Source organism: Sylvia atricapilla, chromosome 27 (genome assembly GCF_009819655.1).
Source record: "Sylvia atricapilla isolate bSylAtr1 chromosome 27, bSylAtr1.pri, whole genome shotgun sequence".
NCBI classification, from domain to species: domain Eukaryota; kingdom Metazoa; phylum Chordata; class Aves; order Passeriformes; family Sylviidae; genus Sylvia; species Sylvia atricapilla.
Window position 1 is genome coordinate 4,239,394 of NC_089166.1, and position 15,416 is coordinate 4,254,809.

At 52.8% G+C, this 15,416-nt stretch overlaps 1 protein-coding gene across 1 annotated transcript in view; it reads right to left on the minus strand.

Moving 5' to 3' along the window:
• The window catches only part of LOC136372347 (acid-sensing ion channel 2-like), a 67,534-nt gene that overhangs the window by 17,761 nt on the left and 34,357 nt on the right, over nucleotides 1-15,416 (minus strand). The gene's annotated exons all lie outside the window — the stretch shown is intronic.

Consider the following 15,416-nt stretch of genomic DNA (forward strand, 5'->3'; position numbering starts at 1 on the left):
AAGAGCAGCTGGAATGTTCCCACCTGGAGGACTGGATCCCTGGTGATTGAGGGAGGAAATCCAGCAGCAGGATTTGCTGGGAGCAGACCTCCTCTAGGCTTATCCCAAATCACCTGCCATCTGCACCAGGAGCATCCCTGGCTCCTGATCCCAGCTCCTCCTCCCCGGAACAGCTGCTCCAGCCTGCTCTGAACCTTCAAGAAAGAGAAACCAGGAGGGGACCTCCCCTTTCCAGCTGGAATTTGGTTCCAGGACACTTTGGCGATATTCCCACATCACTAAAACAAACCAATTCCTCCTTCCCCAACCCACGCCGTTCGCACTCTCTAGCAGGGCTCCAATGCTGAATCATGGATTCATGGATGCCCCTCTTCTGTCTCATCCTTGATACAGCCCAAGGCCACTTAGGAATGCTGGTCATGAAACGACATAAAAAATGTCCTAAATTTCAAGGAATTTTGGGTTTGGCAGCTGCTCCAACCTGGAAAAGCCTTTTGGGCTTGGACACCTCAGAGCTTGGGGTGATGGGAGGTTTCCACATCCCAAATCCATGTGGAGTAACTTGAGCTCAGTCCCTCTTTTCCACTAAAGCAAGTGGACAAAAGTCACAAAGCGGCTTTGGAAGCAGAACTGATGAGATCAGCTCAGCCCCGTGGGGTCCTGTCCCCGCACACCCGGGGATTCCTGCTGCTCTCACGTCCCAGCAAACCCCAGATTCCAGCTAGGACTAAAGATTGACAGAGGAAGCTGTTAACGAAGCCAAATTTGGCCTAAACCTGGAATATTCCTGGATCTGGATCTACGCTGGTGGCCAGCAGTGCCACCTCCACATCCAAGGAGTTTCTGTTGGAGGATGAATCACTCCTCAGCTTCCCACTATTCTGTAGGATTTTCCTACTAAATCATTGTGCATTTCAATTTCTAACAGCTCTGGGAGAGTCTCGGGAGCAGGGAATCCCAACCATTCCCAAACAGGGTTGGGAGGACACGGGCAGGGCACAAAGAGACAATGTGAGGAAACTGGATGAGGGTCTGTGGATCTCAGGAATTCAGGATTTAACTCTGCTTTCTTCCAAGAGGACTTTCCTCACAGGATCACAGAATCATGGAATGGTTTGAGTGGGGAGGGATCCTAAAGCCTCCCGTGCCACCCCTGCCATGGCAGGGACAGCTTCCACTGCCCCAGGCTGCTCCAAGCCGCGTCCAACCTGGCCTTGGACACTTCCAGGAATCCAGGAGCAGCCACAGCTGCTCTGGGAACCTCCTCACCAGGGCCTGCCCACCCTCACAGGGAACAATTCCTGCCCAAAATCCCACCTGAACAGGCCCTGCTGACCCAGGAGCTGCCAGGGCAAACAAAGTGAGATCCCCCAGGTGGGGATGGGTTTAGGCTGGGATTTGCCAGGATAAATGGGAGCATCCCAGTGCTCAGATCCCCTCCCTTCCAGCCCCTCCAAAGTGTCACCTCTCAGCTCAGCAAAGCCATAGCCAAGAGATAATCCAGGAGTCTGGAATTCTGGAGACCCCAGGCCAGAGTCCTGGCAAAACCCCAGCCCCAAGCCACACATTCCCACAGATTTTGGGAACAAACTCCTGCCAGCTTTTCCTAAATGCCTTTGGTGATGGAGAACATCCCAATCCCATCCCATCTCCACAGCATCACAGCATCCCAGGATCTGCCCCAGCTGCCCAAATCCCAGACCAGGCCAGGCTCAAACCCTTCCCAAACTCCCCCAACCCCTCCAGCAGCAATCCCCATCCTGTTATTCCTGCTCCTGCCAATCCCAGCCACCCCCACGGCTCTGCTGGGTGTTGATCCCCTTCCAGCACTCTGGAGGAGATTCCATCTGCTTCCCTCAGTAACTCCCTGACACCTCAGATGAAAAAAATCCTATTTAGTTTAATTTGTTGGGCAACAGGAATTTTCCAGAAATATTTTCCATCCAAAACTCCTCTGCCCATTTCTGCATCTGCCCCAGCTCTAATTCTATGGATTTCCCATGCCCAGGTCTATCCATGGGTAAATCCCTGTCCATCCATACCAAGGTCCAGCCTGCAGGTATCCAGATGAATCTTAAAACCAGCAGGATTTGGAATTTTAAATGGGAAATCCTCGAATGATGGCAGTGGTGCCCATGGAAAGGGAGGGAAAGGCCACACCATGGAAAAGACCTTGGGATTAAACCCCACAACTGTGGAATTCCACCAGTGATGATAACCAGGAAAACAAAAGGAAGGATGTTTTTAGAGGGGCTGCCAACCCCAGGCAGCTTTTCTTGTTTTTCCTGCACAAAGATGAAACCAAAAACATGGAATTGGCTTGGAAAAATTGCCCCTTCTCCTAAAAAAACCCCCTATTCCTTCCAAAATTCCTGTTTGCTGCTAGGAGAGGGAAGTTAAAAGCCCAGCTTGGATGGAAGTGCCTGAATCAGAACTCATTAGCTGCATCCTGGATATTCCTCACCCATGCTGGGATTCAGGAGCTTTAGTGGGGATTAAATATTTCCCGGAATTGTGGGAAAAGGGAGGGCCCAGCAGCACCAAAAATCTGGGCTTTGGATCCTTCATTTCTGAAAGAATTTTCACTGGACACAGCAATTCCCAAAGGGCTCCACAGCGACCCCTGGAACTGGAGAGGGCTCTAAATGTCCCAGGGAAAAATCCCAGCCATAATTTTATTCATATTTCCAATTTTAGGAACTCTTGACATTTATACATTTTTTTCCCCAATTTGACATTTTTTTTTTCCAATTCTAGCGTAATTTGGAATGGCTTTTTCTGGGAGTTTCTCCTGGAGCTCTGGGGCTGAGCCACTGCTCTTCCCTTCCCATTTTTTATAAACACCCATCACCATGGGAAAAATAATCCTGGAATCCTTGGATTTGCTCAGAGAAACTAAAATCAATCCCAATCCTTTGGGATTTGGGTTGCACCTCCCAGTTTTTAAGCTTATTTGGGATGTTGGAAATACTTCCTGTGTCCCAGCCCCACTCCCAGGGCTTGAAAATTCAGTTTATAGCCCATTCCAGGTTGGGAATAATAAAAAAAAAATCCTTGGAAACTGCATTTTTTCATACAGTAAATCTATTCCTGCACCCAGCAGAATCTCCCAATGAATCCTGAGCCCATTTTTCGGAATCACCCATCAGTGTGGGGAAAAATAACCCTGAAATCTTTGGGTTGGGTCAGATAAATTCAAAATCAATCCCAATTCCTTGACATTTGGCACGTCCCAGTTTTAAACCTCATTTTGGCATGTGGGGAAGCCCAACCACTTCCTTCATCTCCAGCCCCACTCTCAGAGCCTGGAAATTCAGGTTTTAACACATACCAGGTTGGGAATAATTCAAAATTCCTTGAGAACTGCATTTTCCCACACATTAAACCCATTCCTGCACCCAGGGCAGTGTCTCCCAACAAATCCCGAGCTGCTCTTTTCCCTGCAGGATTAAAGGAGCTTGAATTAAATCCAGGATTAATTCAGCACCTGCTCCCAGCTGGCTGCAGAGGGAAGCTCAGCTTCCTCCTGCTGTTGCCTTTCCATGACTTTTCTGGGAAAAGCATCCCTGGAAAACTCTGCAGGGAGCTCCAGCAAAGCTCACCTGGGACCAAGCTCATCCCTGAAAATTCAGGAATTAAAATCCCAAGAGCTGCCAAAAGCCAGGAGCTTCCCTCTCGCCCCTCCTGCTCCTGTCCAAACACATCCAATTGCCCCAGGGATGAACAGCTGGAGCTGATCCTGGCACTGATTTATTGGGAAATGAGGATACAGCCAGAGCTGGGAGGTGTTCCTGGAGGAATTGTTATCTCCAGTTCTGAAACAGTTACTCCTCACTTCTGGAACTGTTATCCCACAGCTCTGCAATTACTTTCCTCTGGAATTGTTATCACCAGTCCTGGAACTGTTATCCTCTGGAATTGTTATCTCCTGGAATTGTTATCCCCAGCTCTGGAATTTTTATCCTGAGTCCTAGAATTGTTATCCTGCAGCTCTGGAGTTGTTATTCTCTGGAACTGTTCTCCCCAGCTCTGGAATTTTTATCCTGAGCTCTGGAACTGTTATCCCCAGCCAGCTCCAGTGAGGATATTCCTGCTTGGAGAAAGCCAAAGCAGCTCCCACATGGCTCCATCTGGGAACTCATCAGTTAATTCCTGTAAATCTTCTCTTGCTCTGGGCAGAGAGAACAGAGCTGGGAAAGGTTTGGATTCTCCTGGATTTTCACTGTCCTTGGCCTCAGTCTCCCTTCTGTAAAATGGGAACAACATCCCAAGGAATTCCTTGAGCTGGAAGTGTCTCCAAGGGCTTTTCCCACCCCCAGGGGGCCCAGGGGGCAACACGGCCCCGGGGCAGCCCCAGGAGCCACATCTGGCAGGAAGCCCAGATGTGCACCCCTGGAGGGCACTTTGGGACCAGGATTCCCAGTATTCCTCAGGAAGGAAAGACCTGGAGCAGGGGCCAGATGTGCCCTGGGAATGCTCTGGGATGCTGAGTTCATCCCGAGGTTTTCCAGCATTCTTTGCTTGGTATCACCATGGAAATGATGAGCCAGGGCTCCCCCACCTCCCCAGGGATCCCCAACCTTCCCAGAGATTCCTAACCTTCCAGGGATCTCCTACTTCCCAGGAACTGCCCCACCTCCTGTGGGACCCCTGGGAAGGACAGGAATTCCCAGCAGCCTGAGCTGCTCTGCGTGTGCTCCCAGTTCCCACCAACTCTGAGATCCCCGAGATCCTCCCACATCCCTCATTATTCCAGGAAGCACATGGGACTTGGATTTGTGTCCTCAGGTCACCCCCAGTCCCTGCTGAGCAGGGGATCCCTGGATGTTCCCTGTGCTCCCACGGAGTCTCCTGTCCCTCCAACCCCTTCATTTCCAGGCAGGAATTTTGACCAAACTCCCAACACTCACATTTTTCCCAGACAAAGAATTATAAATTAAAACAAAAAACACAATTGCCATGGAAACGTGGCTCCAAGGGAGAGGAGCTGCAATCCCACCCTGGGAAAACGTGGAGATGTGAAGGCACCAGTTTCACCAGTTTGGCTGCCCCAAGCGTGCTCTGATTTCCATGGAATTGGGGTTTGAGTTCCCTGGAAGCTGCCTGGGAATGGGGAGGGGAAGCTGGAATCAGAGGGTTGATCCCAGATGAGCCCACAAAGCTTTTCCAGGGAAAACCACTTGCTCCAGATTTGTCCTGGGGGTGTTTGTGCTCTGGGCTGAGCTCCAGGAGCAATCAGGGACAAGGAATTTCCTCCTGGATAAAAGGGAGATGTCTGCCACATCCACCTGGGAAAAGGGGCAGTTCCCACTGGGATGCAGCAGGAATGATGTCCTGGGGGCTGTGCAGGGTCTGGGTGAGCTCAGCCCGGCTGTATTCAAGGGAATAAATGTATCCTGGAGAAAAGGAGGCTCAGGGAGGACCTTCTGACTCCAAACTCCCTGACAGGATGAGGCAGCGGGGGCGGGTTGGGGATTTCTTCTAGGAAAAAGGGAAAGGATGAGAGGAAATGGCCTCAGGCTGTATCAGAGAAGGCTCAGGTTGGATTTAGGGAAATTTCTCTCATGGAAAGGGTGGTCAGGCCCTGGAATGGGCTGCCCAGGGAGCTTTGGAGTCAGCCCAGTTGTCGCCAAAGAATGACACCTCTGCAAATGAAAAATGCCATTTCCATTTGCTTCAGGGAGAAGGGGATGGCAGGAATGGGAGAGAGAAAACAGCTTCACCAGCTAAAGAGGGAGTCTCAGAGGGAATTTGGGATGGAGCAAAGGCTGGGAAAGAAGCAAAGGGGTCTCTGCAGTCTGATCCCAAGGGATGAGGACATGGAGCCAATGCTTCCCTCTAGCACCTCTGGAATTCCAGCCTGGAAGTGTCCCAGGCCAGGCTGGATGGGGCTTGGAGAACCTGGGATAGGGGGAGGTGTCCCTGCCCAATGGATGGACTTTAAAGTCCCTCCCAACCCAAAGCATTTCATGGTTCTGGAATTCCTATAGCACCAACTGGGATAAATATCCAGGACAAACACCAGCTTACACCCTGGGCTGGGACCCAAAGCCTCCCTACAGAAATTCCTGGTTTATCTCACACTTTCATTTATTTGGGTACCTTCCACCCCATCCCTGGGTCACAGAGAGGGAAGGGGCAGGAGCTGGGACTCCAGAGCTCCTCCCCAGCCTGGAGAGGAGGTTTTTCCCTGCTCCCTCCTTTCCCAGCTCCCTCCCTTCCTGAGGAGCAGGAGGTGTTGTACAACCCCATGGAGCCGCTGTGCTATTTTTAGGGAACATATTGCATTTGCATCCCAAATCTGGGGCCAGATGGCTCCATGGATATTATTAAAAAGCTCCTTACATAATCCAGGAGCAGGAGAAAGCACCAGGATTCCAGCCCAGGGCTGGGAAATGTTTTGCTGGATGAGCAGGATCCAGGAATTCAATATTCCAGCTCCTTGCTCATGTCCTATTAAGCTTAAATTTTAATCATTAAAGAGAGGGAACAAATGTCTGGGAAGCTGCTCTCCTGAGGGTCATCCCAGGGCAGGCAGGGATGCTCCTGGGATGCCGCTTCCACATTTTCTCCTTGCTGGGGAAGGAATAAAAATCCTCTTCCCACCTCAGCATCCCTTAGGAATCACGTGTGGCATTGAAGGTGACCACGGGAGGGACAAGAGCCAGAAGATCCAGAGCTCCATGGATATTATTAAAAAGTTCCTTACATAATCCAGGAGCAGGAGAAAGCAAGAGGATTCCAGCCCAGGGCTGGGAAAGGTTTTGTTGGATGAGCAGGAGTTCAATATTCCAGCTCCCTGCTCCTCCCTGTTAACCAAAATTTTTAATCATTAAAATGAGGGAACAAGTGTCCCATATCCTTCTCTACTGGTGGGACCATCCCAGGACAGGCAGAAATGATCCTGAGATGCTGCTTCCACAATTTCTCCGTGCAGGGGAAGGAATAAAAATGCCCTTTCCATCTCAGCATCCCTTGGGAATGAGGGGTGGCAGTGAAGGGGCAGGAGGGAGCAGAGCCCAAATCTCTGTAGACATCCCAGTTCCTCTGGCATCCCTGGGAGCTGCTGGCAGGAACAGAGAGTGGGGAAGGAGCAGAGATTCCCTGGAGAGAGGGAGGGAAGGGACGGATGTGTCACCCATCTGCCAGCCTTGTTCATCTGCTGCCCCCAGGGACTGGGATGATCCCAAATAAATCAAAATAAGGGAAAACAGCTCTGAAAGGCACAGAACCAGACCCTGCTCATCCCTCCCCCTCCAGGAGCTTCGCTGCTTCCCCTGGAACATCCTGAAAAATTAAACAGGGAAAAGCTGCTGCTGATTCTGGCTGATGGAGGAGCCAGAGAGAAGCAGAATGCCCAAGGATGAGGAGAGGTCCTGGCAGTGCTGCTGCCCCTTTGGGATGGATGGAGGGATGGATGGATGGATGGATGGATGGATGGATGGATGGATGGATGGATATATGGATGGATGGATGGATGGAGAGAGGGATGGATGGAGGGAGGGAGGGATGGGCCTGGGTTGTCCAAGGGTCCAGCCACTTTTTGGTACAGATTCAAGGGACATCACAGAATCATGGAATGGTTTGGGTGGGAAGGGACCTTAAACCCATCTGTTCCCACCCCTGCCATGGGCAGGGACACCTCCCACTGTCCCAGGCTGCTCCAAGCCTCATCCAACCTGGCCTTGGACACTGCCAGGGATCCAGGGGCAGCCACAGCTGCTCTGGGCACCCTGTGCCAGCCCTGCCCACCCTGCCAGGGAACAATTCCTGCCCAATATCCCATCCAGCCCTGCCCTCTGGCACTGGGAAGCCATTCCCTGTGTCCTGTCCCTCCATCCCTTGTCCCCAGTCCCTCTCCAGCTCTCCTGGAGCCCCTTTGGGCCCTGGAAGGGCTCTGAGCTCTCCCTGGAGCTTCTCCTCTCCAGGAAAGGATTTCCCCTCTCTGTGTCCCAAAGCATTGCAGCACCTCCCTCCCTTTGTCCCCCAGTGTCCCCAGGTGTCCCCCCCAGCCTTGTCACCTCCTATCACCCCCCCCCCCCCAGTGGAGGATTTTATGTATAAATAAACAGAAATATAAAAACATTTGCAGTGAGTTTCGGTGCCACCTGCAGAGCCTTCCCAGCTCTGGGAGGCAGAAGGAGGGGCAGGATTTCCTAACCAACCTGGGAGAACTCCAGGCAGCTCAGTCTGCTGGAACTGGGCTGGGGAGAGGGAAAATAGACCAAAATATCCATCAGTGCCAGCCTGATGGGAATTTGGGAAGGGGATGGTGGGGCTGGCACTGGAGGGTTTTCAAGGAATGGGGACAAAACAGCAGGAGGTGAAATCCAGTAATGGGATAAGAATGAGGCAGAGCTGAATCCGGATGGATTTTCCAGGAGAGACAAACAAGGGAATTCCTCATCTTCTGGCCACCTCAGAGCTGACCATCAATCACAACGGTCACCATGGTGATGATCCATCCACCCCAGCCCTTGACTTTCTTAGATGGAAAATCCCTTTCTAAGGAGTTATGGAGGGTGGGCTGGCTCCAGTCTGGATTTCATCCCACTCCTCACCCAAATCCACTTTCCCAGGTGCCAACATCCCATGGGATGGGACACCAGGAGCCCTGGCAGTGGAGATGCCACCCCCAGCTCTGGTCACAGGGTGGATGGGGACAGGGAAAGGAGCATCCCAGGAGTGGCTGGGATGGGAAGAGGAGCGGGAAAGGCGGGACTTGAGAGGAGTCCAGCACAGCTTGGGTTGTGTCTGGCAAGGGGAAAGCTCCAGATCCTCTCTATAAATATTCCCAGGCAAACACCAGACGGGAGCAGAACATTTCCATCAGCAGGAAAAACAGTGGGGAAAACAAAGGATCCAGACTAGAACAGGTTATCCTGGGATACTGACCCCAACTCCTTCATCTGGGGACACTCCAGCCAGGTGCCAGCCCCAGCTGAGGGGACAGCGTGCAGATAGAGGGGCTTTGACATTTTCCTCTCAGAATCAGCTCTGATCCTTGGGATGTACGTTGTGAGCTGCTCCAGCCTGGAATTACAGAGAGTCTCCATGACCTGCAGGACTTGGAGGAAAAGGTTGGAAAAATGATGGAGAGAAGCCCTCAGGGGAACACTCTGGGGGCTGAACGAGCAAACTGGGGGATCGTCTGCTCCCCACTGGGACCAGACTGGGACTGGATCAAGACTTTGGGTTTGGGGAAATGTTGGATGTGGGCAGAATGGGGGGAAGTGGGATCCTTCCCTCGAAGTGACAATTCCAAGAGAGCTGAAGGTCCCCTGGGCGGATCCAAGGTGAGCAGATCCCAAAGAGGAGCAGAGCTGGCTCAGAGTCCTTTTTCTCCAGGCACGAATTCCATGCAAGAGGAAACAGCCACTGGCTGTGCCAGGGGAGCCTCAGGCTGCATATTGGGAAAATTCCTTCATGGAAAGGCCTGTCCAGTGGTGGAGTGGTGGAGTCCCTGTTCCTGCAGGGATTTAAATCCATGTGGATGTGGCACTTGTGGACAGGAGCCAGTGGTGGCCTTGGCAGTACTGCGGGATGGTGGACTCATAGCAGAGGGCTTTTCCCACCTGAACAATTCCATAACCCTGGATTCCAAGCCATCTTTCCTCACGAAGACCAGGAACTCTGCCTCCGCTGCCTGGCACATTTTGGGATGGTTGACATCAAATTCCTCTCTCCCATCCCCCCTCCAGACATCTCCATTCTTCTTCCCTTACCCTGAGCTTCTACGGACAGAAAAGAGACTTTTCCATCCACAAACCCCTTCCATTCCCACTGCTCCCACTCCAAAATATCCAAGCAGCTCCTCGTGTGGGATCCCCTGTCACTCGGCCAAACCCTGCAGACGGCTCTTCTCCAGGAATAGCAGCCGTGGAAAAGCAAAACCACAACACAAATATTCCAACGGCTCCACACAGGCACAGCCCTTCCCCAAGGGTTTCCCTGGAGGTGGCAGAACTTCAAACCCAGCCCAGCCAACCCCATCTGTGCCCAGGACTTGGTGACACTGCTCCACCCCAGCTCAGGGGCTGCTGCCACACGGCTGCCCTGGCTCAGGACTGTCCCCAGCCTGTCCCAGCTCAGGACTGTCCCCAGCCTGTCCCAGCTCAGGATTGTCCCCAGCCTGAGCTCAGGATTGTCCCCAGCCTGAGCTCAGGACTGTTCCCAGCCTGTCTCAGCTCAGGACTGTCCCCAGCCCTTTCCCAGCTCAAGATTGTCCCCAGCCTGAGCTCAGGACTGTCCGCAGCCTGTCTCAGCTCAGGACTGTCCCCAGCCCCATCTCAGGACTGTCTCCAGCCTTGTCCCATCTCAGGACTGTCCCCAGCCTTGTCCCATCTCAGGACTGTCCCCAGCCTGTCCCAGCCAGGACGTGGCACATCCTGGGGCAGAACAGAAGGATTGGTAACGTGGCCTGGAGGGCACAGGGAAGGGGCCCAGGTGCAGCACAGGTCACCTGCGGCTCCTGTCACTGACCCCAGGGTGCCAGGGCAGCTGTGCCCACAGCCCTGGGGAGTCCACCAAGGCCACCCACCACAGCCTCTCTGAGTGACTGTCCCCAACTGTCCCTAAAGCACAGGGAGGATGAGCTTCCCTGACGGGACAATAGGAGGAGAAAGGCTGAATCCGTGGATTTGGGTGCCTTTCCCACCCCCAGATCCATCTTCCTCTCCCTGCCTCTCTTGGACTGTCCCTCTTTGTCCCCAGCTGGGTCCCTCCACACCCTCGGATTCATTTCCTCCCCTCCATCCCCTCTAAGCCAATTGACTCCTTCCCAACTCTGCCTGCTCCAGGGGAGCCCAGCCAGATCCCTTGGGAGCAGCTCAGTGGTTCCCTCAGAGCAGATTGTTTCATATTCCAGAGCTGGTTATTTGTCCTTCCAGAGCAGATTCTTTATTCCTTCAGAGCTGTTCATATGCTCCTCCAAAGATGATTTTTTATTCCTTCAAAGCAAATTATTTATTCCTCCAGATCATATTATTTCGTATTCCAGACCAGATTATTTTTTCCTCCAGACCAGATTTTTTTGTTCCTCCAGAGCAATTCTTTGCTCCTCCAGCGCAGATTATTTAATAACCCAGAGCAGATTATTTATTGCTTCAGAGAAAATGTTTTATTCCTCCAGAGCAGTTTGTTTGTCCTTCAGAGCAGATTCTTTGCTCTTTCTGAGATGTCTATTTATTCCTCCAGAGCAGATTGTTTAATATTCCAGAACAGATTCTTTGTTCCTCCAGGGCAAATGATTTGTTCCTCCAGAACAGACTCTTAGTCCCTCCAGAGCAGATTGTTTAATATTCCAGAACAGATTATTTATTCCTCCAGAGCAGATTTTTTGTTCCTCCAGAGCAGATTCTTGGCTCCTCCTGAGGTGATTATTTAATATTCCAAAGCAGAGTCCTTGTCCTTTCAGAGCAGATTTTTTTCTTTTTCAGAACAGATTATTTGCTCCTCCAGAACAGATAATTTCATATTCCAGATCAGATTATTGTGTTCCTCTAGAGCTGCCCCAAGCAATGCTGCCAGGTCCTGCTGTTGCTCAGCACAATTAAAACCCTTCCAGAGTCTCTCCAGCAGGAAAAACCATTCCCAGGAGTGGAAAACTCCCAGGAGGGAAATCCCTCCTCAGCACCAGGAATTCAGGAATTGCCCTCGGGAAGCACCTGGGAGGTCTCAAGCACCAACTGAACAAAATGGGAGCAAAAGATGATCCCTGAGCCAAAGGGATTAATCCAATTAAATTTAATTAGCCTTTGGAAGAGACTTTTATCTCCAAAGCTTTTTTTCAGCCCTGAAATCTCCTGTGGTCTTCCTGGGATTGGTTTAAATGCTCCGAGCTCCTCCAGGAAGGAAAAAAGAGGAGGAGAAAGGGTCGGGATCAAGGAATGACCTCGATGATTCCCAAGGGAAACCAGAGCATCCTCAGACCTCACCTGAGGGTCTGAGACCTTGCCCCCAATGCTTGGGAGAAGCAGGAATAAAAATTCAATGTTTGCAAACACCTTTAGAGCTCCTGGAACAGGGAACAGCCCCAAACTGTCACCTTGGTGGTACCACCCCAAATTCCAGGGTTTTTCCCATGTTTCCCATTGTATTCCCAAATATTCCTGCTACTTTGAGGACTCCTATTTCAGCTATGGGCATTTGACAGCAACAAAGCTCCCACAAAAGCTGAAAATGCAGATTTCATTATAATGCTTCATCTGTTGGTTTTTAGGGCCTTATCTCAGCTTTCCAGATTTCCAAAGCCAGAGGGTCTGGATTCCTTCGGGTTTGCCTTCAACGAACATTTCCTTGAATTTGGGGCTTCTTTAAAATTTTCTTTTTTAAGAGAGGCTTTTGAAGCATCCAGGGCTTTTGAAGCCCTGGAAGGGTTTTCCTGCGTTTGATTTGTGCTCACAGCCTTCAGTTGAACAAAATTCTGGGACAATTCCAGAGAAGAGAAATTCCAGGGAAACTTCCAGGACTTAAAGGGGCTCCAGGAGAGCTGGAAAGAGACTGGGGACAAGGGATGGAGGGACAGAGCACAGGGAATGGCTTCCCACTGCCAGAGGGCAGGGCTGGATGGGATATTGGGGAGGAATTCCTGGTTGGGAGGGTGGGGAGGGGCTGGGATGGAATTCCCAGAGAAGTAGTTTTTGGTTAAAAATCAGCTGGGAAAAGCCACCCCCAGGAGCCCCAGCGACAATCCTGTTCCCTGGAGAGGCTGGGCATTCCCAGGCAGCAATAACTGGGAAAATCCCCCCAAACCCAGGAGCTCAGGGTTGTTCATCCTTCTGAAAATGGGAACAAATGGGACCCAGAAAGAAAAAGGGGCCTGAGGCAGGAACCCAGAGGAGCTCAGGCCAGGAGAAGTTGTTGGTTTTTATGGAATAAAAAAATCTGCTCTTGGATCAGCCCACCAAGGCAGGGTGACCTTTAGGGGCTGCTTGGTGTCACCTAAAATATGCAGTGTCCTGGCCCTTTTCCTGAGTTAGCCAGGATTCCCTGAATTATCCAGAACTCCCTGAGTTATAATCAATTAACATTTGATTGAGCAGCACCAAACCCCTGGGAGGAGCAGCAGCTCTAAGGTTACTCAGGGTTTGGGTCTTTGAGGTCGTCGCAAACTCTACAAACTCCTGGATTTTTTTGGGGACTTGCTCTCCAGGGCCTCTGGAATTCTCCTGGAGCTGGGGAGAGCCAAGGAAGGGCTCAAAAAGCAGTTTTGGCTCTGTTGTGATGGAGCAGAAGCAGCTGTTCCCATGTGCCCAGGGATTTACAGGAGCTGCTCCAGGCTTGGATTGCCCCGGGGATTGGTGGTGTGGGATGAATTGTGGAATTGCTGGGAGGGATATTTTCCTTAAAATCCAAAGACTGTTTGGATTTAATACACATGTGCATTTATAGCCACTTTTGGATTTCTGAGCCAAAAAGAGGGGACTTTTTAGCCATCAGAAGCAGGTTTGGGAGCTGAGAGAGAGCAGGAGCCTGGAATTTGCTATAAGGAGTTTCTTCAGCAGGCAGACAGGGAAGTCATGGGAAAACATTCCGGTGTTTTGTCCCTCAATCCCTCTGGTGTCCAGAATGAGCTGGAAGCTGAGGCTTGACTGGGAGCTGCTCTAAGGAATCCTCAGCCCATCCTGGTGCACTCAGCACATTGGGAGCATTCTCTGGGTCTGCTTTGGGCACTTGAACGGCCAGAATTAAAAACAAAAAACAAAAAAACAAAACAAAAGCGAAACAAACAAAAAAAGACAATGGGAATCCCGATGGTTGTTTGCTGCAGGAATTTAACCTCCTGCTTTCCCAGCAGCCTCGACACAGCCGGGAAACTGCTCCTATTCCTGCCTCCTGCTGCAGAATCCCGGGTTTCGGGCATTGGAAGGGACGCGGAGGCTCCTCCCGCGGCGCCCGGGGCAGGGACAGCTCCCACCGCGCCTCGGGCACCCCGGGATCCTCATCTCCCTCCTGCGGGGACACTGCCGACAGAACTCAGTGGAAGGAAAAACCCAACTCCTTCCATCCCACGGATGTCCCTGTGTCTCTGGGACACCTCCAGGGCTGGAATTCCCTGCAGCTCCTCGGCAAGGCTTCCCCCGGAGAGCGCGGCCCGGGCCGGCCTGGCACGGCCCAGGGGACTGAATTCTGAGCCACGGGAATCGGTAGGCAAAGATTTGGAAATAATCCACTGCAAATAAACCCTCGGCACAGCCAGGGAGGCGTCACCGTGGCAACAGCCGCTGTCAGTCCCCGGCCTCCCCCGGGATCGGGGCCGTGTCCCGGGGCCCTGGAGCTCCCCCCGGGATCGGGGCCGTGTCCCGGAGCCTGGAGCTCCCCCCGGGATCGGGGCCGTGTCCCGGAGCCTGGAGCTCCCCCCGGGATCGGGGCCGTGTCCCGGGGCCCCTGGAGCTCCCCCCGGGATCGGGGCCGTGTCCCGGAGCCTGGAGCTCCCCCCGGGATCGGGGCCGTGTCCCGGAGCCTGGAGCTCCCCCCGGGATCGGGGCCGTGTCCGGAGCCCCTGGAGCTCCCCCCGGGATCGGGGCCGTGTCCCGGGGCCCTGGAGCTCCCCCCGGGATCGGGGCCGTGTCCCGGAGCCCCTGGAGCTCCCCCCGGGATCGGGGCCGTGTCCCGGAGCCTGGAGCTCCCCCCGGGATCGGGGCCGTGTCCGGAGCCTGGAGCTCCCCCCGGGATCGGGGCCGTGTCCCGAGCCCCTGGAGCTCCCCCCGGGATCGGGGCCGTGTCCCGAGCCCCTGGAGCTCCCCTCGGGATCGGGGCCGTGTCCCGGGGCCCCTGGAGCTCCCCCCGGGATCGGGGCCGTGTCCGGAGCCCCCAGGGCCAGGGGGCCACGGGAGAGGAGAAGGCTCCTGCTGGAAGGCCACGATCGATGTTCCGCCAGCTCTGAGGGAAGCAGGTCCACCTGGGCCTGTGAGAACACGGCCAAGGCTCCTTGGGATGAGCCCAGGAGCTTCTCCTTCATTGCTTCACCAGATCAAAGCCCTGTTCAATTTTTTTCTTGAATCCTGTAAAATTCCAGGTTTAAAGAGACCTCAGTAACTCCCAGTGCAATCCAAGCCCAGAATGTCAGCCCAGGTCCAAAGACATGAGAATCCAAAATCAATCTGGGCTCAGCTCAGGCTCACCCTTCGCCCTCGAATTCCCAGAAATCCCAGGAGAATCCAACATAACCCAGGTCCAGAAACAGGAGACCCCAGTATCAACTCACATCCTGGGACATGAGAATCCAACTCTAAACCAGTTCCAGGGACATGAGGCTTGCTCCTTGAGCCTCTTGAGCTGTCTCTAAGTTTCAGCTCAGTCTGGGTAGGATGAGCAGTGATGGGGTGGTGAGGGGCAGGACGGCAGCAGGGAATGTTGAACTTCACAGGATCCTCCCACAAAGTCAGCTCTGAACTCTGAAGACACCAAAAGCC